General features: G+C 33.5%; 20 non-coding genes across 20 annotated transcripts; all 20 read left to right on the top strand.

Annotated features, from left to right (window-relative positions):
* Positions 1 to 388: 388 nt before the first annotated feature.
* TRNAL-CAG (transfer RNA leucine (anticodon CAG)) lies at positions 389 to 471 on the top strand. The gene has a single exon. It is a non-coding gene; the product is annotated as a tRNA-Leu (tRNA).
* Positions 472 to 1,399: 928 nt separating this feature from the next.
* On the top strand, positions 1,400 to 1,482 carry TRNAL-CAG (transfer RNA leucine (anticodon CAG)). The gene has a single exon. It is a non-coding gene; the product is annotated as a tRNA-Leu (tRNA).
* Positions 1,483 to 2,410: 928 nt separating this feature from the next.
* On the top strand, positions 2,411 to 2,493 carry TRNAL-CAG (transfer RNA leucine (anticodon CAG)). The gene has a single exon. It is a non-coding gene; the product is annotated as a tRNA-Leu (tRNA).
* Positions 2,494 to 4,432: 1,939 nt separating this feature from the next.
* TRNAL-CAG (transfer RNA leucine (anticodon CAG)) lies at positions 4,433 to 4,515 on the top strand. Its single transcript has one exon. It is a non-coding gene; the product is annotated as a tRNA-Leu (tRNA).
* A 927-nt stretch (positions 4,516 to 5,442) lies between these two features.
* On the top strand, positions 5,443 to 5,525 carry TRNAL-CAG (transfer RNA leucine (anticodon CAG)). Its single transcript has one exon. It is a non-coding gene; the product is annotated as a tRNA-Leu (tRNA).
* Positions 5,526 to 7,464: 1,939 nt separating this feature from the next.
* Positions 7,465 to 7,547, top strand: TRNAL-CAG (transfer RNA leucine (anticodon CAG)). Its single transcript has one exon. It is a non-coding gene; the product is annotated as a tRNA-Leu (tRNA).
* Positions 7,548 to 8,475: 928 nt separating this feature from the next.
* Positions 8,476 to 8,558, top strand: TRNAL-CAG (transfer RNA leucine (anticodon CAG)). The gene has a single exon. It is a non-coding gene; the product is annotated as a tRNA-Leu (tRNA).
* A 1,283-nt stretch (positions 8,559 to 9,841) lies between these two features.
* TRNAL-CAG (transfer RNA leucine (anticodon CAG)) lies at positions 9,842 to 9,924 on the top strand. Its single transcript has one exon. It is a non-coding gene; the product is annotated as a tRNA-Leu (tRNA).
* A 928-nt stretch (positions 9,925 to 10,852) lies between these two features.
* On the top strand, positions 10,853 to 10,935 carry TRNAL-CAG (transfer RNA leucine (anticodon CAG)). Its single transcript has one exon. It is a non-coding gene; the product is annotated as a tRNA-Leu (tRNA).
* Positions 10,936 to 11,863: 928 nt separating this feature from the next.
* TRNAL-CAG (transfer RNA leucine (anticodon CAG)) lies at positions 11,864 to 11,946 on the top strand. Its single transcript has one exon. It is a non-coding gene; the product is annotated as a tRNA-Leu (tRNA).
* A 928-nt stretch (positions 11,947 to 12,874) lies between these two features.
* TRNAL-CAG (transfer RNA leucine (anticodon CAG)) lies at positions 12,875 to 12,957 on the top strand. The gene has a single exon. It is a non-coding gene; the product is annotated as a tRNA-Leu (tRNA).
* Positions 12,958 to 14,240: 1,283 nt separating this feature from the next.
* On the top strand, positions 14,241 to 14,323 carry TRNAL-CAG (transfer RNA leucine (anticodon CAG)). The gene has a single exon. It is a non-coding gene; the product is annotated as a tRNA-Leu (tRNA).
* Positions 14,324 to 15,251: 928 nt separating this feature from the next.
* Positions 15,252 to 15,334, top strand: TRNAL-CAG (transfer RNA leucine (anticodon CAG)). Its single transcript has one exon. It is a non-coding gene; the product is annotated as a tRNA-Leu (tRNA).
* Positions 15,335 to 16,617: 1,283 nt separating this feature from the next.
* TRNAL-CAG (transfer RNA leucine (anticodon CAG)) lies at positions 16,618 to 16,700 on the top strand. The gene has a single exon. It is a non-coding gene; the product is annotated as a tRNA-Leu (tRNA).
* Positions 16,701 to 17,628: 928 nt separating this feature from the next.
* On the top strand, positions 17,629 to 17,711 carry TRNAL-CAG (transfer RNA leucine (anticodon CAG)). Its single transcript has one exon. It is a non-coding gene; the product is annotated as a tRNA-Leu (tRNA).
* A 928-nt stretch (positions 17,712 to 18,639) lies between these two features.
* On the top strand, positions 18,640 to 18,722 carry TRNAL-CAG (transfer RNA leucine (anticodon CAG)). Its single transcript has one exon. It is a non-coding gene; the product is annotated as a tRNA-Leu (tRNA).
* Positions 18,723 to 20,005: 1,283 nt separating this feature from the next.
* Positions 20,006 to 20,088, top strand: TRNAL-CAG (transfer RNA leucine (anticodon CAG)). The gene has a single exon. It is a non-coding gene; the product is annotated as a tRNA-Leu (tRNA).
* A 928-nt stretch (positions 20,089 to 21,016) lies between these two features.
* Positions 21,017 to 21,099, top strand: TRNAL-CAG (transfer RNA leucine (anticodon CAG)). Its single transcript has one exon. It is a non-coding gene; the product is annotated as a tRNA-Leu (tRNA).
* Positions 21,100 to 22,382: 1,283 nt separating this feature from the next.
* Positions 22,383 to 22,465, top strand: TRNAL-CAG (transfer RNA leucine (anticodon CAG)). The gene has a single exon. It is a non-coding gene; the product is annotated as a tRNA-Leu (tRNA).
* Positions 22,466 to 23,393: 928 nt separating this feature from the next.
* Positions 23,394 to 23,476, top strand: TRNAL-CAG (transfer RNA leucine (anticodon CAG)). Its single transcript has one exon. It is a non-coding gene; the product is annotated as a tRNA-Leu (tRNA).
* Positions 23,477 to 23,875: the final 399 nt, after the last annotated feature.

Genomic DNA, 23,875 nt, shown 5'->3' with positions numbered 1-23,875 from the left:
TTAGAAAAATAGATACTGCACATCCCCTTTTCAATGTATTTTGGAAACTGCCACATTTGGAGTAATGATTTTCTTTCAATGCAGCTCTCAATCAATCAATACAAAATTCAGGCATTAATTGTAGAGCATGTGAAGATGTTATTTGTGTCAAGCATTTTCTCAAATATTTGGAAAATCCTAAACTATAGGTAATTCCGTGTTAATGTTATTTTTACAATATCTTTTTGATTTATCCAACCTTAAGCATCTTTGAAAAATAATTGAAAAAGCAATTTATTACTAATATTTGAATCAATAGTTTCAACAGCAGCATGGACATTGCACCTTTGAAAAAGTAGTTTTGGTTAATTAGTTTTATCCAATTTTTATGAAACTTAGCTTTTTATGTGTCAGGATGGCCGAGCGGTCTAAGGCGCTGCGTTCAGGTCGCAGTCTCCTCTGGAGGCGTGGGTTCAAATCCCACTTCTGACAGTGTTCTTCCTTTTCTTCTTTGTTCTACAATGTCTCTTCCTTGTTGCTTGTGAAGAGAAATACTTAAGATATTCACTGCAAATCTGTTTCACAAACCACTTTGAAGAATAATCAACCTTCCATTATTTCTGCTTTATGTCAATCAAAGAAAATGTTGCAATCTTCCCTAAAAATATGGACTTAAATACTACTTCAGACATCAATATTATATGTATTTTTTTCTTTGGTCAACATTTTTTCATATACTGAGTTTGCAAAATAAAATATCCCCCAACTTCTGAATCAGGGCTCCATATCTCAGGAGTAAGAACACTGCTCTTTTAAGCCAGTGGTCATGAACACAAACCCTACTTGTACACTCCTTCATAGCATCCAATCAAGGCCATAAGCCAATATCATTAGCCAGTTCTTGGAAAGTTCATAAATGTCTTTTCTATGGTGAGTGAAAATCCACAAGACAACAAATTCTAGACACTTGGAATCCAATCCTGAATAGAGCAAAAAAAATAATTACCGCATTTTTCCTTGGCATTCTATGAATTAGAAAAATAGATACTGCACATCCCCTTTTCAATGTATTTTGGAAACTGCCACATTTGGAGTAATGATTTTCTTTCAATGCAGCTCTCAATCAATCAATACAAAATTCAGGCATTAATTGTAGAGCATGTGAAGATGTTATTTGTGTCAAGCATTTTCTCAAATATTTGGAAAATCCTAAACTATAGGTAATTCCGTGTTAATGTTATTTTTACAATATCTTTTTGATTTATCCAACCTTAAGCATCTTTGAAAAATAATTGAAAAAGCAATTTATTACTAATATTTGAATCAATAGTTTCAACAGCAGCATGGACATTGCACCTTTGAAAAAGTAGTTTTGGTTAATTAGTTTTATCCAATTTTTATGAAAGTTAGAGTTTTATGTGTCAGGATGGCCGAGCGGTCTAAGGCGCTGCGTTCAGGTCGCCGTCTCCTCTGGAGGCGTGGGTTCAAATCCCACTTCTGACAGTGTTCTTCCTTTTCTTCTTTGTTCTACAATGTCTCTTCCTTGTTGCTTGTGAAGAGAAATACTTAAGATATTCACTGCAAATCTGTTTCACAAACCACTTTGAAGAATAATCAACCTTCCATTATTTCTGCTTTATATCAATCAAAGAAAATGTTGCAATCTTCCCTAAAAATATGGACTTAAATACTACTTCAGAAGTCAATATTATATGTATTTTTTTCTTTGGTCAACATTTTTTCATATACTGAGTTTGCAAAATAAAATATCCCCCAACTTCTGAATCAGGGCTCCATATCTCAGGAGTAAGAACACTGCTCTTTTAAGCCAGTGGTGTTGAACACAAACCCTACTTGTACACTCCTTCATAGCATCCAATCAAGGCCATAAGCCAATATCATTAGCCAGTTCTTGTAAAGTTCATAAATGTCTTTTCTATGGTGAGTGAAAATCCACAAGACAACAAATTCTAGACACTTGGAATCCAATCCTGAATAGAGCAAAAAAAATAATTACCGCATTTTTCCTTGGCATTCTATGAATTAGAAAAATAGATACTGCACATCCCCTTTTCAATGTATTTTGGAAACTGCCACATTTGGAGTAATGATTTTCTTTCAATGCAGCTCTCAATCAATCAATACAAAATTCAGGCATTAATTGTAGAGCATGTGAAGATGTTATTTGTGTCAAGCATTTTCTCAAATATTTGGAAAATCCTAAAGTATAGGTAATTCCGTGTTAATGTTATTTTTACAATGTCTTTTTGATTTATCCAACTTTAAGCATCTTTGAAAAATAATTGAAAAAGCAATTTATTACTAATATTTGAATCAATAGTTTCAACAGCAGCATGGACATTGCACCTTTGAAAAAGTAATTTTGGTTAATTAGTTTTATCCAATTTTTATGTAACGTAGTTTTTTATGTGTCAGGATGGCCGAGCGGTCTAAGGCGCTGCGTTCAGGTCGCAGTCTCCTCTGGAGGTGTGGGTTCAAATCCCACTTCTGACAGTGTTCTTCCTTTTCTTCTTTGTTCTACAATGTCTCTTCCTTGTTGCTTGTGAAGAGAAATACTTAAGATATTCACTGCAAATCTGTTTCACAAACCACTTTGAAGAATAATCAACCTTCCATTATTTCTGCTTTATATCAATCAAAGAAAATGTTGCAATCTTCCCTAAAAATATGGACTTAAATACTACTTCAGACATCAATATTATATGTATTTTTTTCTTTGGTCAACATTTTTTCATATACTGAGTTTGCAAAATAAAATATCCCCCAACTTCTGAATCAGGGCTCCATATCTCAGGAGTAAGAACACTGCTCTTTTAAGCCAGTGGTGTTGAACACAAACCCTACTTGTACACTCCTTCATAGCATCCAATCAAGGCCATAAGCCAATATCATTAGCCAGTTCTTGGAAAGTTCATAAATGTCTTTTCTATGGTGAGTGAAAATCCACAAGACAACAAATTCTAGACACTTGGAATCCAATCCTGAATAGAGCAAAAAAAATAATTACCGCATTTTTCCTTGGCATTCTATGAATTAGAAAAATAGATACTGCACATCCCCTTTTCAATGTATTTTGGAAACTGCCACATTTGGAGTAATGATTTTCTTTCAATGCAGCTCTCAATCAATCAATACAAAATTCAGGCATTAATTGTAGAGCATGTGAAGATGTTATTTGTGTCAAGTATTTTCTCAAATATTTGGAAAATCCTAAACTATAGGTAATTCCGTGTTAATGTTATTTTTACAATATCTTTTTGATTTATCCAACCTTAAGCATCTTTGAAAAATATTTGAAAAAGCAATTTATTACTAATATTTGAATCAATAGTTTCAACAGCAGCATGGACATTGCACCTTTGAAAAAGTAGTTTTGGTTAATTAGTTTTATCCAATTTTTATGAAACGTAGCTTTTTATGTGTCAGGATGGCCGAGCGGTCTAAGTGGCTGCGTTCAGGTCGCAGTCTCCTCTGGAGGCGTGGGTTCAAATCCCACTTCTGACAGTGTTCTTCCTTTTCTTCTTTGTTCTACAATGTCTCTTCCTTGTTGCTTGTGAAGAGAAATACTTAAGATATTCACTGCAAATCTGTTTCACAAACCACTTTGAAGAATAATCAACCTTCCATTATTTCTGCTTTATATCAATCAAAGAAAATGTTGCAATCTTCCCTAAAAATATGGACTTAAATACTACTTCAGACATCAATATTATATGTATTTTTTTCTTTGGTCAACATTTTTTCATATACTGAGTTTGCAAAATAAAATATCCCCCAACTTCTGAATCAGGGCTCCATATCTCAGGAGTAAGAACACTGCTCTTTTAAGCCAGTGGTGTTGAACACAAACCCTACTTGAACACTCCTTCATAGCATCCAATCAAGGCCATAAGCCAATATCATTAGCCAGTTCTTGGAAAGTTCATAAATGTCTTTTCTATGGTGAGTGAAAATCCACAAGACAACAAATTCTAGACACTTGGAATCCAATCCTGAATAGAGCAAAAAAAATAATTACCGCATTTTTCCTTGGCATTCTATGAATTAGAAAAATAGATACTGCACATCCCCTTTTCAATGTATTTTGGAAACTGCCACATTTGGAGTAATGATTTTCTTTCAATGCAGCTCTCAATCAATCAATACAAAATTCAGGCATTAATTGTAGAGCATGTGAAGATGTTATTTGTGTCAAGCATTTTCTCAAATATTTGGAAAATCCTAAACTATAGGTAATTCCGTGTTAATGTTATTTTTACAATATCTTTTTGATTTATCCAACCTTAAGCATCTTTGAAAAATATTTGAAAAAGCAATTTATTACTAATATTTGAATCAATAGTTTCAACAGCAGCATGGACATTGCACCTTTGAAAAAGTAGTTTTGGTTAATTAGTTTTATCCAATTTTTATGAAATGTAGCTTTTTATGTGTCAGGATGGCCGAGCGGTCTAAGGCGCTGCGTTCAGGTCGCAGTCTCCTCTGGAGGCGTGGGTTCAAATCCCACTTCTGACAGTGTTCTTCCTTTTCTTCTTTGTTCTACAATGTCTCTTCCTTGTTGCTTGTGAAGAGAAATACTTAAGATATTCACTGCAAATCTGTTTCACAAACCACTTTGAAGAATAATCAACCTTCCATTATTTCTGCTTTATATCAATCAAAGAAAATGTTGCAATCTTCCCTAAAAATATGGACTTAAATACTACTTCAGACATCAATATTATATGTATTTTTTTCTTTGGTCAACATTTTTTCATATACTGAGTTTGCAAAATAAAATATCCCCCAACTTCTGAATCAGGGCTCCATATCTCAGGAGTAAGAACACTGCTCTTTTAAGCCAGTGGTGTTGAACACAAACCCTACTTGTACACTCCTTCATAGCATCCAATCAAGGCCATAAGCCAATATCATTAGCCAGTTCTTGGAAAGTTCATAAATGTCTTTTCTATGGTGAGTGAAAATCCACAAGACAACAAATTCTAGACACTTGGAATCCAATCCTGAATAGAGCAAAAAAAATAATTACCGCATTTTTCCTTGGCATTCTATGAATTAGAAAAATAGATACTGCACATCCCCTTTTCAATGTATTTTGGAAACTGCCACATTTGGAGTAATGATTTTCTTTCAATGCAGCTTCAATCAATCAATACAAAATTCAGGCATTAATTGTAGAGCATGTGAAGATGTTATTTGTGTCAAGCATTTTCTCAAATATTTGGAAAATCCTAAACTATAGGTAATTCCGTGTTAATGTTATTTTTACAATATCTTTTTGATTTATCCAACCTTAAGCATCTTTGAAAAATAATTGAAAAAGCAATTTATTACTAATATTTGAATCAATAGTTTCAACAGCAGCATGGACATTGCACCTTTGAAAAAGTAGTTTTGGTTAATTAGTTTTATCCAATTTTTATGAAACTTAGCTTTTTATGTGTCAGGATGGCCGAGCGGTCTAAGGCGCTGCGTTCAGGTCGCAGTCTCCTCTGGAGGCGTGGGTTCAAATCCCACTTCTGACAGTGTTCTTCCTTTTCTTCTTTGTTCTACAATGTCTCTTCGTTGTTGCTTGTGAAGAGAAATACTTAAGATATTCACTGCAAATCTGTTTCACAAACCACTTTGAAGAATAATCAACCTTCCATTATTTCTGCTTTATATCAATCAAAGAAAATGTTGCAATCTTCCCTAAAAATATGGACTTAAATACTACTTCAGACATCAATATTATATGTATTTTTTTCTTTGGTCAACATTTTTTCATATACTGAGTTTGCAAAATAAAATATCCCCCAACTTCTGAATCAGGGCTCCATATCTCAGGAGTAAGAACACTGCTCTTTTAAGCCAGTGGTCATGAACACAAACCCTACTTGTACACTACTTCATAGCATCCAATCAAGGCCATAAGCCAATATCATTAGCCAGTTCTTGGAAAGTTCATAAATGTCTTTTCTATGGTGAGTGAAAATCCACAAGACAACAAATTCTAGACACTTGGAATCCAATCCTGAATAGAGCAAAAAAAATAATTACCGCATTTTTCCTTGGCATTCTATGAATTAGAAAAATAGATACTGCACATCCCCTTTTCAATGTATTTTGGAAACTGCCACATTTGGAGTAATGATTTTCTTTCAATGCAGCTCTCAATCAATCAATACAAAATTCAGGCATTAATTGTAGAGCATGTGAAGATGTTATTTGTGTCAAGCATTTTCTCAAATATTTGGAAAATCCTAAACTATAGGTAATTCCGTGTTAATGTTATTTTTACAATATCTTTTTGATTTATCCAACCTTAAGCATCTTTGAAAAATATTTGAAAAAGCAATTTATTACTAATATTTGAATCAATAGTTTCAACAGCAGCATGGACATTGCACCTTTGAAAAAGTAGTTTTGGTTAATTAGTTTTATCCAATTTTTATGAAACGTAGTTTTTTATGTGTCAGGATGGCAGAGCGGTCTAAGGCGCTGCGTTCAGGTCGCAGTCTCTTCTGGAGGCGTGGGTTCAAATCCCACTTCTGACAGTGTTCTTCCTTTTCTTCTTTGTTCTACAATGTCTCTTCCTTGTTGCTTGTGAAGAGAAATACTTAAGATATTCACTGCAAATCTGTTTCACAAACTACTTTGAAGAATAATCAACCTTCCATTATTTCTGCTTTATATCAATCAAAGAAAATGTTGCAATCTTTCCTAAAAATATGGACTTAAATACTACTTCAGACATCAATATTATATGTATTTTTTTCTTTGGTCAACATTTTTTCATATACTGAGTTTGCAAAATAAAATATCCCCCAACTTCTGAATCAGGGCTCCATATCTCAGGAGTAAGAACACTGCTCTTTTAAGCCAGTGGTCATGAACACAAACCCTACTTGTACACTCCTTCATAGCATCCAATCAAGGCCATAAGCCAATATCATTAGCCAGTTCTTGGAAAGTTCATAAATGTCTTTTCTATGGTGAGTGAAAATTCACAAGACAACAAATTCTAGACACTTGGAATCCAATCCTGAATAGAGCAAAAAAAATAATTACCGCATTTTTCCTTGGCATTCTATGAATTAGAAAAATAGATACTGCACAACCCCTTTTCAATGTATTTTGGAAACTGCCACATTTGGAGTAATGATTTTCTTTCAATGCAGCTCTCAATCAATCAATACAAAATTCAGGCATTAATTGTAGAGCATGTGAAGATGTTATTTGTATCAAGCATTTTCTCAAATATTTGGAAAATCCTAAACTATAGTTAATTCCGTGTTAATGTTATTTTTACAATATCTTTTTGATTTATCCAACTTTAAGCATCTTTGAAAAATAATTGAAAAAGCAATTTATTACTAATATTTGAATCAATAGTTTCAACAGCAGCATGGACATTGCACCTTTGAAAAAGTAATTTTGGTTAATTAGTTTTATCCAATTTTTATGAAACTTAGTTTTTTATGTGTCAGGATGGCCGAGCGGTCTAAGGCGCTGCGTTCAGGTCGCAGTCTCCTCTGGAGGCGTGGGTTCAAATCCCACTTCTGACAGTGTTCTTCCTTTTCTTCTTTGTTCTACAATGTCTCTTCCTTGTTGCTTGTGAAGAGAAATACTTAAGATATTCACTGCAAATCTGTTTCACAAACTACTTTGAAGAATAATCAACCTTCCATTATTTCTGCTTTATATCAATCAAAGAAAATGTTGCAATCTTTCCTAAAAATATGGACTTAAATACTACTTCAGACATCAATATTATATGTATTTTTTTCTTTGGTCAACATTTTTTCATATACTGAGTTTGCAAAATAAAATATCCCCCAACTTCTGAATCAGGGCTCCATATCTCAGGAGTAAGAACACTGCTCTTTTAAGCCAGTGGTCATGAACACAAACCCTACTTGTACACTCCTTCATAGCATCCAATCAAGGCCATAAGCCAATATCATTAGCCAGTTCTTGGAAAGTTCATAAATGTCTTTTCTATGGTGAGTGAAAATCCACAAGACAACAAATTCTAGACACTTGGAATCCAATCCTGAATAGAGCAAAAAAAATAATTACAGCATTTTTCCTTGGCATTCTATGAATTAGAAAAATAGATACTGCACAACCCCTTTTCAATGTATTTTGGAAACTGCCACATTTGGAGTAATGATTTTCTTTCAATGCAGCTCTCAATCAATCAATACAAAATTCAGGCATTAATTGTAGAGCATGTGAAGATGTTATTTGTATCAAGCATTTTCTCAAATATTTGGAAAATCCTAAACTATAGTTAATTCCGTGTTAATGTTATTTTTACAATATCTTTTTGATTTATCCAACTTTAAGCATCTTTGAAAAATAATTGAAAAAGCAATTTATTACTAATATTTGAATCAATAGTTTCAACAGCAGCATGGACATTGCACCTTTGAAAAAGTAGTTTTGGTTAATTAGTTTTATCCAATTTTTATGAAACTTAGTGTTTTATGTGTCAGGATGGCCGAGCGGTCTAAGGCGCTGCGTTCAGGTCGCAGTCTTCTCTGGAGGCGTGGGTTCAAATCCCACTTCTGACAGTGTTCTTCCTTTTCTTCTTTGTTCTACAATGTCTCTTCCTTGTTGCTTGTGAAGAGAAAAACTTAAGATATTCACTGCAAATCTGTTTCACAAACCACTTTGAAGAATAATCAACCTTCCATTATTTCTGCTTTATATCAATCAAAGAAAATGTTGCAATCTTCCCTAAAAATATGGACTTAAATACTACTTCAGACATCAATATTATATGTATTTTTTTCTTTGGTCAACATTTTTTCATATACTGAGTTTGCAAAATAAAATATCCCCCAACGTCTGAATCAGGGCTCCATATCTCAGGAGTAAGAACACTGCTCTTTTAAGCCAGTGGTCATGAACACAAACCCTACTTGTACACTCCTTCATAGCATCCAATCAAGGCCATAAGCCAATATCATTAGCCAGTTCTTGGAAAGTTCATAAATGTCTTTTCTATGGTGAGTGAAAATCCACAAGACAACAAATTCTAGAAACTTGGAATCCAATCCTGAATAGAGCAAAAAAAATGTTGCAATCTTTCCTAAAAATATGGACTTAAATACTACTTCAGACATCAATATTATATGTATTTTTTTCTTTGGTCAACATTTTTTCATATACTGAGTTTGCAAAATAAAATATCCCCCAACTTCTGAATCAGGGCTCCATATCTCAGGAGTAAGAACACTGCTCTTTTAAGCCAGTGGTCATGAACACAAACCCTACTTGTACACTCCTTAATAGCATCCAATCAAGGCCATAAGCCAATATCATTAGCCAGTTCTTGGAAAGTTCATAAATGTCTTTTCTATGGTGAGTGAAAATCCAAAAGACAACAAATTCTAGACACTTGGAATCCAATCCTGAATAGAGCAAAAAAAATAATTACCGCATTTTTCCTTGGCATTCTATGAATTAGAAAAATAGATACTGCACAACCCCTTTTCAATGTATTTTGGAAACTGCCACATTTGGAGTAATGATTTTCTTTCAATGCAGCTCTCAATCAATCAATACAAAATTCAGGCATTAATTGTAGAGCATGTGAAGATGTTATTTGTATCAAGCATTTTCTCAAATATTTGGAAAATCCTAAACTATAGGTAATTCCGTGTTAATGTTATTTTTACAATATCTTTTTGATTTATCCAACCTTAAGCATCTTTGAAAAATATTTGAAAAAGCAATTTATTACTAATATTTGAATCAATAGTTTCAACAGCAGCATGGACATTGCACCTTTGAAAAAGTAGTTTTGGTTAATTAGTTTTATCCAATTTTTATGAAACGTAGTTTTTTATGTGTCAGGATGGCAGAGCGGTCTAAGGCGCTGCGTTCAGGTCGCAGTCTCCTCTGGAGGCGTGGGTTCAAATCCCACTTCTGACAGTGTTCTTCCTTTTCTTCTTTGTTCTACAATGTCTCTTCCTTGTTGCTTGTGAAGAGAAATACTTAAGATATTCACTGCAAATCTGTTTCACAAACTACTTTGAAGAATAATCAACCTTCCATTATTTCTGCTTTATATCAATCAAAGAAAATGTTGCAATCTTTCCTAAAAATATGGACTTAAATACTACTTCAGACATCAATATTATATGTATTTTTTTCTTTGGTCAACATTTTTTCATATACTGAGTTTGCAAAATAAAATATCCCCCAACTTCTGAATCAGGGCTCCATATCTCAGGAGTAAGAACACTGCTCTTTTAAGCCAGTGGTCATGAACACAAACCCTACTTGTACACTCCTTCATAGCATCCAATCAAGGCCATAAGCCAATATCATTAGCCAGTTCTTGGAAAGTTCATAAATGTCTTTTCTATGGTGAGTGAAAATTCACAAGACAACAAATTCTAGACACTTGGAATCCAATCCTGAATAGAGCAAAAAAAATAATTACCGCATTTTTCCTTGGCATTCTATGAATTAGAAAAATAGATACTGCACAACCCCTTTTCAATGTATTTTGGAAACTGCCACATTTGGAGTAATGATTTTCTTTCAATGCAGCTCTCAATCAATCAATACAAAATTCAGGCATTAATTGTAGAGCATGTGAAGATGTTATTTGTATCAAGCATTTTCTCAAATATTTGGAAAATCCTAAACTATAGTTAATTCCGTGTTAATGTTATTTTTACAATATCTTTTTGATTTATCCAACTTTAAGCATCTTTGAAAAATAATTCAAAAAGCAATTTATTACTAATATTTGAATCAATAGTTTCAACAGCAGCATGGACATTGCACCTTTGAAAAAGTAATTTTGGTTAATTAGTTTTATCCAATTTTTATGAAACTTAGTTTTTTATGTGTCAGGATGGCCGAGCGGTCTAAGGTGCTGCGTTCAGGTCGCAGTCTCCTCTGGAGGCGTGGGTTCAAATCCCACTTCTGACAGTGTTCTTCCTTTTCTTCTTTGTTCTACAATGTCTCTTCCTTGTTGCTTGTGAAGAGAAATACTTAAGATATTCACTGCAAATCTGTTTCACAAACCACTTTGAAGAATAATCAACCTTCCATTATTTCTGCTTTATATCAATCAAAGAAAATGTTGCAATCTTCCCTAAAAATATGGACTTAAATACTACTTCAGACATCAATATTATATGTATTTTTTTCTTTGGTCAACATTTTTTCATATACTGAGTTTGCAAAATAAAATATCCCCCAACTTCTGAATCAGGGCTCCATATCTCAGGAGTAAGAACACTGCTCTTTTAAGCCAGTGGTGTTGAACACAAACCCTACTTGTACACTACTTCATAGCATCCAATCAAGGCCATAAGCCAATATCATTAGCCAGTTCTTGGAAAGTTCATAAATGTCTTTTCTATGGTGAGTGAAAATCCACAAGACAACAAATTCTAGACACTTGGAATCCAATCCTGAATAGAGCAAAAAAAATAATTACCGCATTTTTCCTTGGCATTCTATGAATTAGAAAAATAGATACTGCACATCCCCTTTTCAATGTATTTTGGAAACTGCCACATTTGGAGTAATGATTTTCTTTCAATGCAGCTCTCAATCAATCAATACAAAATTCAGGCATTAATTGTAGAGCATGTGAAGATGTTATTTGTGTCAAGTATTTTCTCAAATATTTGGAAAATCCTAAACTATAGGTAATTCCGTGTTAATGTTATTTTTACAATATCTTTTTGATTTATCCAACCTTAAGCATCTTTGAAAAATAATTGAAAAAGCAATTTATTACTAATATTTGAATCAATAGTTTCAACAGCAGCATGGACATTGCACCTTTGAAAAAGTAATTTTGGTTAATTAGTTTTATCCAATTTTTATGAAACTTAGTTTTTTATGTGTCAGGATGGCCGAGCGGTCTAAGGTGCTGCGTTCAGGTCGCAGTCTCCTCTGGAGGCGTGGGTTCAAATCCCACTTCTGACAGTGTTCTTCCTTTTCTTCTTTGTTCTACAATGTCTCTTCCTTGTTGCTTGTGAAGAGAAATACTTAAGATATTCACTGCAAATCTGTTTCACAAACCACTTTGAAGAATAATCAACCTTCCATTATTTCTGCTTTATATCAATCAAAGAAAATGTTGCAATCTTCCCTAAAAATATGGACTTAAATACTACTTCAGACATCAATATTATATGTATTTTTTTCTTTGGTCAACATTTTTTCATATACTGAGTTTGCAAAATAAAATATCCCCCAACTTCTGAATCAGGGCTCCATATCTCAGGAGTAAGAACACTGCTCTTTTAAGCCAGTGGTGTTGAACACAAACCCTACTTGTACACTACTTCATAGCATCCAATCAAGGCCATAAGCCAATATCATTAGCCAGTTCTTGGAAAGTTCATAAATGTCTTTTCTATGGTGAGTGAAAATCCACAAGACAACAAATTCTAGACACTTGGAATCCAATCCTGAATAGAGCAAAAAAAATAATTACCGCATTTTTCCTTGGCATTCTATGAATTAGAAAAATAGATACTGCACATCCCCTTTTCAATGTATTTTGGAAACTGCCACATTTGGAGTAATGATTTTCTTTCAATGCAGCTCTCAATCAATCAATACAAAATTCAGGCATTAATTGTAGAGCATGTGAAGATGTTATTTGTGTCAAGTATTTTCTCAAATATTTGGAAAATCCTAAACTATAGGTAATTCCGTGTTAATGTTATTTTTACAATATCTTTTTGATTTATCCAACCTTAAGCATCTTTGAAAAATAATTGAAAAAGCAATTTATTACTAATATTTGAATCAATAGTTTCAACAGCAGCATGGACATTGCACCTTTGAAAAAGTAGTTTTGGTTAATTAGTTTTATCCAATTTTTATGAAACTTAGTGTTTTATGTGTCAGGATGGCCGAGCGGTCTAAGGCGCTGCGTTCAGGTCGCAGTCTTCTCTGGAGGCGTGGGTTCAAATCCCACTTCTGACAGTGTTCTTCCTTTTCTTCTTTGTTCTACAATGTCTCTTCCTTGTTGCTTGTGAAGAGAAATACTTAAGATATTCACTGCAAATCTGTTTCACAAACCACTTTGAAGAATAATCAACCTTCCATTATTTCTGCTTTATATCAATCAAAGAAAATGTTGCAATCTTCCCTAAAAATATGGACTTAAATACTACTTCAGACATCAATATTATATGTATTTTTTTCTTTGGTCAACATTTTTTCATATACTCAGTTTGCAAAATAAAATATCCCCCAACGTCTGAATCAGGGCTCCATATCTCAGGAGTAAGAACACTGCTCTTTTAAGCCAGTGGTCATGAACACAAACCCTACTTGTACACTCCTTCATAGCATCCAATCAAGGCCATAAGCCAATATCATTAGCCAGTTCTTGGAAAGTTCATAAATGTCTTTTCTATGGTGAGTGAAAATCCACAAGACAACAAATTCTAGAAACTTGGAATCCAATCCTGAATAGAGCAAAAAAAATGTTGCAATCTTTCCTAAAAATATGGACTTAAATACTACTTCAGACATCAATATTATATGTATTTTTTTCTTTGGTCAACATTTTTTCATATACTGAGTTTGCAAAATAAAATATCCCCCAACTTCTGAATCAGGGCTCCATATCTCAGGAGTAAGAACACTGCTCTTTTAAGCCAGTGGTCATGAACACAAACCCTACTTGTACACTCCTTAATAGCATCCAATCAAGGCCATAAGCCAATATCATTAGCCAGTTCTTGGAAAGTTCATAAATGTCTTTTCTATGGTGAGTGAAAATCCACAAGACAACAAATTCTAGACACTTGGAATCCAATCCTGAATAGAGCAAAAAAAATAATTACAGCATTTTTCCTTGGCATTCTATGAATTAGAAAAATAGATACTGCACAACCCCTTTTCAATGTATTTTGGAAACTGCCACATTTGGAGTAATGATTTTCTTTCAATGCAGCTCTCAATCAATCAATACAAAATTCAGGCATTAATTGTAGAGCATGTGAAGATGTTATTTGTATCAAGCATTTTCTCAAATATTTGGAAAATCCTAAACTATAGTTAATTCCGTGTTAATGTTATTTTTACAATATCTTTTTGATTTATCCAACTTTAAGCATCTTTGAAAAATAATTGAAAAAGCAATTTATTACTAATATTTGAATCAATAGTTTCAACAGCAGCATGGACATTGCACCTTTGAAAAAGTAATTTTGGTTAATTAGTTTTATCCAATTTTTATGAAACTTAGTTTTTTATGTGTCAGGATGGCCGAGCGGTCTAAGGTGCTGCGTTCAGGTCGCAGTCTCCTCTGGAGGCGTGGGTTCAAATCCCACTTCTGACAGTGTTCTTCCTTTTCTTCTTTGTTCTACAATGTCTCTTCCTTGTTGCTTGTGAAGAGAAATACTTAAGATATTCACTGCAAATCTGTTTCACAAACCACTTTGAAGAATAATCAACCTTCCATTATTTCTGCTTTATATCAATCAAAGAAAATGTTGCAATCTTCCCTAAAAATATGGACTTAAATACTACTTCAGACATCAATATTATATGTATTTTTTTCTTTGGTCAACATTTTTTCATATACTGAGTTTGCAAAATAAAATATCCCCCAACTTCTGAATCAGGGCTCCATATCTCAGGAGTAAGAACACTGCTCTTTTAAGCCAGTGGTGTTGAACACAAACCCTACTTGTACACTACTTCATAGCATCCAATCAAGGCCATAAGCCAATATCATTAGCCAGTTCTTGGAAAGTTCATAAATGTCTTTTCTTTGGTGAGTGAAAATCCACAAGACAACAAATTCTAGACACTTGGAATCCAATCCTGAATAGAGCAAAAAAAATAATTACCGCATTTTTCCTTGGCATTCTATGAATTAGAAAAATAGATACTGCACATCCCCTTTTCAATGTATTTTGGAAACTGCCACATTTGGAGTAATGATTTTCTTTCAATGCAGCTCTCAATCAATCAATACAAAATTCAGGCATTAATTGTAGAGCATGTGAAGATGTTATTTGTGTCAAGTATTTTCTCAAATATTTGGAAAATCCTAAACTATAGGTAATTCCGTGTTAATGTTATTTTTACAATATCTTTTTGATTTATCCAACCTTAAGCATCTTTGAAAAATAATTGAAAAAGCAATTTATTACTAATATTTGAATCAATAGTTTCAACAGCAGCATGGACATTGCACCTTTGAAAAAGTAGTTTTGGTTAATTAGTTTTATCCAATTTTTATGAAACTTAGTGTTTTATGTGTCAGGATGGCCGAGCGGTCTAAGGCGCTGCGTTCAGGTCGCAGTCTTCTCTGGAGGCGTGGGTTCAAATCCCACTTCTGACAGTGTTCTTCCTTTTCTTCTTTGTTCTACAATGTCTCTTCCTTGTTGCTTGTGAAGAGAAATACTTAAGATATTCACTGCAAATCTGTTTCACAAACCACTTTGAAGAATAATCAACCTTCCATTATTTCTGCTTTATATCAATCAAAGAAAATGTTGCAATCTTCCCTAAAAATATGGACTTAAATACTACTTCAGACATCAATATTATATGTATTTTTTTCTTTGGTCAACATTTTTTCATATACTGAGTTTGCAAAATAAAATATCCCCCAACGTCTGAATCAGGGCTCCATATCTCAGGAGTAAGAACACTGCTCTTTTAAGCCAGTGGTCATGAACACAAACCCTACTTGTACACTCCTTCATAGCATCCAATCAAGGCCATAAGCCAATATCATTAGCCAGTTCTTGGAAAGTTCATAAATGTCTTTTCTATGGTGAGTGAAAATCCACAAGACAACAAATTCTAGAAACTTGGAATCCAATCCTGAATAGAGCAAAAAAAATGTTGCAATCTTTCCTAAAAATATGGACTTAAATACTACTTCAGACATCAATATTATATGTATTTTTTTCTTTGGTCAACATTTTTTCATATACTGAGTTTGCAAAATAAAATATCCCCCAACTTCTGAATCAGGGCTCCATATCTCAGGAGTAAGAACACTGCTCTTTTAAGCCAGTGGTCATGAACACAAACCCTACTTGTACACTCCTTAATAGCATCCAATCAAGGCCATAAGCCAATATCATTAGCCAGTTCTTGGAAAGTTCATAAATGTCTTTTCTATGGTGAGTGAAAATCCAAAAGACAACAAATTCTAGACACTTGGAATCCAATCCTGAATAGAGCAAAAAAAATAATTACCGCATTTTTCCTTGGCATTCTATGAATTAGAAAAATAGATACTGCACAACCCCTTTTCAATGTATTTTGGAAACTGCCACATTTGGAGTAATGATTTTCTTTCAATGCAGCTCTCAATCAATCAATACAAAATTCAGGCATTAATTGTAGAGCATGTGAAGATGTTATTTGTATCAAGCATTTTCTCAAATATTTGGAAAATCCTAAACTATAGGTAATTCCATGTTAATGTTATTTTTACAATATCTTTTTGATTTATCCAACCTTAAGCATCTTTGAAAAATATTTGAAAAAGCAATTTATTACTAATATTTGAATCAATAGTTTCAACAGCAGCATGGACATTGCACCTTTGAAAAAGTAGTTTTGGTTAATTAGTTTTATCCAATTTTTATGAAACGTAGTTTTTTATGTGTCAGGATGGCAGAGCGGTCTAAGGCGCTGCGTTCAGGTCGCAGTCTCCTCTGGAGGCGTGGGTTCAAATCCCACTTCTGACAGTGTTCTTCCTTTTCTTCTTTGTTCTACAATGTCTCTTCCTTGTTGCTTGTGAAGAGAAATACTTAAGATATTCACTGCAAATCTGTTTCACAAACTACTTTGAAGAATAATCAAACTTCCATTATTTCTGCTTTATATCAATCAAAGAAAATGTTGCAATCTTTCCTAAAAATATGGACTTAAATACTACTTCAGACATCAATATTATATGTATTTTTTTCTTTGGTCAACATTTTTTCATATACTGAGTTTGCAAAATAAAATATCCCCCAACTTCTGAATCAGGGCTCCATATCTCAGGAGTAAGAACACTGCTCTTTTAAGCCAGTGGTCATGAACACAAACCCTACTTGTACACTCCTTCATAGCATCCAATCAAGGCCATAAGCCAATATCATTAGCCAGTTCTTGGAAAGTTCATAAATGTCTTTTCTATGGTGAGTGAAAATTCACAAGACAACAAATTCTAGACACTTGGAATCCAATCCTGAATAGAGCAAAAAAAATAATTACCGCATTTTTCCTTGGCATTCTATGAATTAGAAAAATAGATACTGCACAACCCCTTTTCAATGTATTTTGGAAACTGCCACATTTGGAGTAATGATTTTCTTTCAATGCAGCTCTCAATCAATCAATACAAAATTCAGGCATTAATTGTAGAGCATGTGAAGATGTTATTTGTATCAAGCATTTTCTCAAATATTTGGAAAATCCTAAACTATAGTTAATTCCGTGTTAATGTTATTTTTACAATATCTTTTTGATTTATCCAACTTTAAGCATCTTTGAAAAATAATTCAAAAAGCTATTTATTACTAATATTTGAATCAATAGTTTCAACAGCAGCATGGACATTGCACCTTTGAAAAAGTAATTTTGGTTAATTAGTTTTATCCAATTTTTATGAAACTTAGTTTTTTATGTGTCAGGATGGCCGAGCGGTCTAAGGTGCTGCGTTCAGGTCGCAGTCTCCTCTGGAGGCGTGGGTTCAAATCCCACTTCTGACAGTGTTCTTCCTTTTCTTCTTTGTTCTACAATGTCTCTTCCTTGTTGCTTGTGAAGAGAAATACTTAAGATATTCACTGCAAATCTGTTTCACAAACCACTTTGAAGAATAATCAACCTTCCATTATTTCTGCTTTATATCAATCAAAGAAAATGTTGCAATCTTCCCTAAAAATATGGACTTAAATACTACTTCAGACATCAATATTATATGTATTTTTTTCTTTGGTCAACATTTTTTCATATACTGAGTTTGCAAAATAAAATATCCCCCAACTTCTGAATCAGGGCTCCATATCTCAGGAGTAAGAACACTGCTCTTTTAAGCCAGTGGTGTTGAACACAAACCCTACTTGTACACTACTTCATAGCATCCAATCAAGGCCATAAGCCAATATCATTAGCCAGTTCTTGGAAAGTTCATAAATGTCTTTTCTATGGTGAGTGAAAATCCACAAGACAACAAATTCTAGACACTTGGAATCCAATCCTGAATAGAGCAAAAAAAATAATTACCGCATTTTTCCTTGGCATTCTATGAATTAGAAAAATAGATACTGCACATCCCCTTTTCAATGTATTTTGGAAACTGCCACATTTGGAGTAATGATTTTCTTTCAATGCAGCTCTCAATCAATCAATACAAAATTCAGGCATTAATTGTAGAGCATGTGAAGATGTTATTTGTGTCAAGTATTTTCTCAAATATTTGGAAAATCCTAAACTATAGGTATTTCCGTGTTAATGTTATTTTTACAATATCTTTTTGATTTATCCAACCTTAAGCATCTTTGAAAAATAATTGAAAAAGCAATTTATTACTAATATTTGAATCAATAGTTTCAACAGCAGCATGGACATTGCACCTTTGAAAAAGTAGTTTTGGTTAATTAGTTTTATCCAATTTTTATGAAACTTAGTGTTTTATGTGTCAGGATGGCCGAGCGGTCTAAGGCGCTGCGTTCAGGTCGCAGTCTTCTCTGGAGGCGTGGGTTCAAATCCCACTTCTGACAGTGTTCTTCCTTTTCTTCTTTGTTCTACAATGTCTCTTCCTTGTTGCTTGTGAAGAGAAATACTTAAGATATTCACTGCAAATCTGTTTCACAAACCACTTTGAAGAATAATCAACCTTCCATTATTTCTGCTTTATATCAATCAAAGAAAATGTTGCAATCTTCCCTAAAAATATGGACTTAAATACTACTTCAGACATCAATATTATATGTATTTTTTTCTTTGGTCAACATTTTTTCATATACTGAGTTTGCAAAATAAAATATCCCCCAACGTCTGAATCAGGGCTCCATATCTCAGGAGTAAGAACACTGCTCTTTTAAGCCAGTGGTCATGAACACAAACCCTACTTGTACACTCCTTCATAGCATCCAATCAAGGCCATAAGCCAATATCATTAGCCAGTTCTTGGAAAGTTCATAAATGTCTTTTCTATGGTGAGTGAAAATCCACAAGACAACAAATTCTAGAAACTTGGAATCCAATCCTGAATAGAGCAAAAAAAATGTTGCAATCTTTCCTAAAAATATGGACTTAAATACTACTTCAGACATCAATATTATATGTATTTTTTTCTTTGGTCAACATTTTTTCATATACTGAGTTTGCAAAATAAAATATCCCCCAACTTCTGAATCAGGGCTCCATATCTCAGGAGTAAGAACACTGCTCTTTTAAGCCAGTGGTCATGAACACAAACCCTACTTGTACACTCCTTAATAGCATCCAATCAAGGCCATAAGCCAATATCATTAGCCAGTTCTTGGAAAGTTCATAAATGTCTTTTCTATGGTGAGTGAAAATCCACAAGACAACAAATTCTAGACACTTGGAATCCAATCCTGAATAGAGCAAAAAAAATAATTACAGCATTTTTCCTTGGCATTCTATGAATTAGAAAAATAGATACTGCACAACCCCTTTTCAATGTATTTTGGAAACTGCCACATTTGGAGTAATGATTTTCTTTCAATGCAGCTCTCAATCAATCAATACAAAATTCAGGCATTAATTGTAGAGCATGTGAAGATGTTATTTGTATCAAGCATTTTCTCAAATATTTGGAAAATCCTAAACTATAGTTAATTCCGTGTTAATGTTATTTTTACAATATCTTTTTGATTTATCCAACTTTAAGCATCTTTGAAAAATAATTGAAAAAGCAATTTATTACTAATATTTGAATCAATAGTTTCAACAGCAGCATGGACATTGCACCTTTGAAAAAGTAATTTTGGTTAATTAGTTTTATCCAATTTTTATGAAACTTAGTTTTTTATGTGTCAGGATGGCCGAGCGGTCTAAGGTGCTGCGTTCAGGTCGCAGTCTCCTCTGGAGGCGTGGGTTCAAATCCCACTTCTGACAGTGTTCTTCCTTTTCTTCTTTGTTCTACAATGTCTCTTCCTTGTTGCTTGTGAAGAGAAATACTTAAGATATTCACTGCAAATCTGTTTCACAAACCACTTTGAAGAATAATCAACCTTCCATTATTTCTGCTTTATATCAATCAAAGAAAATGTTGCAATCTTCCCTAAAAATATGGACTTAAATACTACTTCAGACATCAATATTATATGTATTTTTTTCTTTGGTCAACATTTTTTCATATACTGAGTTTGCAAAATAAAATATCCCCCAACTTCTGAATCAGGGCTCCATATCTCAGGAGTAAGAACACTGCTCTTTTAAGCCAGTGGTGTTGAACACAAACCCTACTTGTACACTACTTCATAGCATCCAATCAAGGCCATAAGCCAATATCATTAGCCAGTTCTTGGAAAGTTCATAAATGTCTTTTCTATGGTGAGTGAAAATCCACAAGACAACAAATTCTAGACACTTGGAATCCAATCCTGAATAGAGCAAAAAAAATAATTACCGCATTTTTCCTTGGCATTCTATGAATTAGAAAAATAGATACTGCACATCCCCTTTTCAATGTATTTTGGAAACTGCCACATTTGGAGTAATGATTTTCTTTCAATGCAGCTCTCAATCAATCAATACAAAATTCAGGCATTAATTGTAGAGCATGTGAAGATGTTATTTGTGTCAAGTATTTTCTCAAATATTTGGAAAATCCTAAACTATAGGTAATTCCGTGTTAATGTTATTTTTACAATATCTTTTTGATTTATCCAACCTTAAGCATCTTTGAAAAATAATTGAAAAAGCAATTTATTACTAATATTTGAATCAATAGTTTCAACAGCAGCATGGACATTGCACCTTTGAAAAAGTAGTTTTGGTTAATTAGTTTTATCCAATTTTTATGAAACTTAGTGTTTTATGTGTCAGGATGGCCGAGCGGTCTAAGGCGCTGCGTTCAGGTCGCAGTCTTCTCTGGAGGCGTGGGTTCAAATCCCACTTCTGACAGTGTTCTTCCTTTTCTTCTTTGTTCTACAATGTCTCTTCCTTGTTGCTTGTGAAGAGAAATACTTAAGATATTCACTGCAAATCTGTTTCACAAACCACTTTGAAGAATAATCAACCTTCCATTATTTCTGCTTTATATCAATCAAAGAAAATGTTGCAATCTTCCCTAAAAATATGGACTTAAATACTACTTCAGACATCAATATTTTATGTATTTTTTTCTTTGGTCAACATTTTTTCATATACTGAGTTTGCAAAATAAAATATCCCCCAACGTCTGAATCAGGGCTCCATATCTCAGGAGTAAGAACACTGCTCTTTTAAGCCAGTGGTCATGAACACAAACCCTACTTGTACACTCCTTCATAGCATCCAATCAAGGCCATAAGCCAATATCATTAACCAGTTCTTGGAAAGTTCATAAATGTCTTTTCTATGGTGAGTGAAAATCCACAAGACAACAAATTCTAGAAACTTGGAATCCAATCCTGAATAGAGCAAAAAAAATGTTGCAATCTTTCCTAAAAATATGGACTTAAATACTACTTCAGACATCAATATTATATGTATTTTTTTCTTTGGTCAACATTTTTTCATATACTGAGTTTGCAAAATAAAATATCCCCCAACTTCTGAATCAGGGCTCCATATCTCAGGAGTAAGAACACTGCTCTTTTAAGCCAGTGGTCATGAACACAAACCCTACTTGTACACTCCTTAATAGCATCCAATCAAGGCCATAAGCCAATATCATTAGCCAGTTCTTGGAAAGTTCATAAATGTCTTTTCTATGGTGAGTGAAAATCCACAAGACAACAAATTCTAGACACTTGGAATCCAATCCTGAATAGAGCAAAAAAAATAATTACAGCATTTTTCCTTGGCATTCTATGAATTAGAAAAATAGATACTGCACAACCCCTTTTCAATGTATTTTGGAAACTGCCACATTTGGAGTAATGATTTTCTTTCAATGCAGCTCTCAATCAATCAATACAAAATTCAGGCATTAATTGTAGAGCATGTGAAGATGTTATTTGTATCAAGCATTTTCTCAAATATTTGGAAAATCCTAAACTATAGTTAATTCCGTGTTAATGTTATTTTTACAATATCTTTTTGATTTATCCAACTTTAAGCATCTTTGAAAAATAATTGAAAAAGCAATTTATTACTAATATTTGAATCAATAGTTTCAACAGCAGCATGGACATTGCACCTTTGAAAAAGTAATTTTGGTTAATTAGTTTTATCCAATTTTTATGAAACTTAGTTTTTTATGTGTCAGGATGGCCGAGCGGTCTAAGGTGCTGCGTTCAGGTCGCAGTCTCCTCTGGAGGCGTGGGTTCAAATCCCACTTCTGACAGTGTTCTTCCTTTTCTTCTTTGTTCTACAATGTCTCTTCCTTGTTGCTTGTGAAGAGAAATACTTAAGATATTCACTGCAAATCTGTTTCACAAACCACTTTGAAGAATAATCAACCTTCCATTATTTCTGCTTTATATCAATCAAAGAAAATGTTGCAATCTTCCCTAAAAATATGGACTTAAATACTACTTCAGACATCAATATTATATGTATTTTTTTCTTTGGTCAACATTTTTTCATATACTGAGTTTGCAAAATAAAATATCCCCCAACTTCTGAATCAGGGCTCCATATCTCAGGAGTAAGAACACTGCTCTTTTAAGCCAGTGGTGTTGAACACAAACCCTACTTGTACACTACTTCATAGCATCCAATCAAGGCCATAAGCCAATATCATTAGCCAGTTCTTGGAAAGTTCATAAATGTCTTTTCTATGGTGAGTGAAAATCCACAAGACAACAAATTCTAGACACTTGGAATCCAATCCTGAATAGAGCAAAAAAAATAATTACCGCATTTTTCCTTGGCATTCTATGAATTAGAAAAATAGATACTGCACATCCCCTTTTCAATGTATTTTGGAAACTGCCACATTTGGAGTAATGATTTTCTTTCAATGCAGCTCTCAATCAATCAATACAAAATTCAGGCATTAATTGTAGAGCATGTGAAGATGTTATTTGTGTCAAGTATTTTCTCAAATATTTGGAAAATCCTAAACTATAGGTAATTCCGTGTTAATGTTATTTTTACAATATCTTTTTGATTTATCCAACCTTAAGCATCTTTGAAAAATAATTGAAAAAGCAATTTATTACTAATATTTGAATCAATAGTTTCAACAGCAGCATGGACATTGCACCTTTGAAAAAGTAGTTTTGGTTAATTAGTTTTATCCAATTTTTATGAAACTTAGTGTTTTATGTGTCAGGATGGCCGAGCGGTCTAAGGCGCTGCGTTCAGGTCGCAGTCTTCTCTGGAGGCGTGGGTTCAAATCCCACTTCTGACAGTGTTCTTCCTTTTCTTCTTTGTTCTACAATGTCTCTTCCTTGTTGCTTGTGAAGAGAAAAACTTAAGATATTCACTGCAAATCTGTTTCACAAACCACTTTGAAGAATAATCAACCTTCCATTATTTCTGCTTTATATCAATCAAAGAAAATGTTGCAATCTTCCCTAAAAATATGGACTTAAATACTACTTCAGACATCAATATTATATGTATTTTTTTCTTTGGTCAACATTTTTTCATATACTGAGTTTGCAAAATAAAATATCCCCCAACGTCTGAATCAGGGCTCCATATCTCAGGAGTAAGAACACTGCTCTTTTAAGCCAGTGGTCATGAACACAAACCCTACTTGTACACTCCTTCATAGCATCCAATCAAGGCCATAAGCCAATATCAT

The sequence above is a fragment of the Taudactylus pleione genome, unplaced genomic scaffold (genome assembly GCF_031769625.1).
Source record: "Taudactylus pleione unplaced genomic scaffold, aTauple2 ptg000177l, whole genome shotgun sequence".
Taxonomy (NCBI): Eukaryota; Metazoa; Chordata; class Amphibia; order Anura; family Myobatrachidae; genus Taudactylus; species Taudactylus pleione.
Note: the sequence above shows the minus strand (reverse complement) of the source record. Positions and strands in the feature narration are given on the sequence as shown.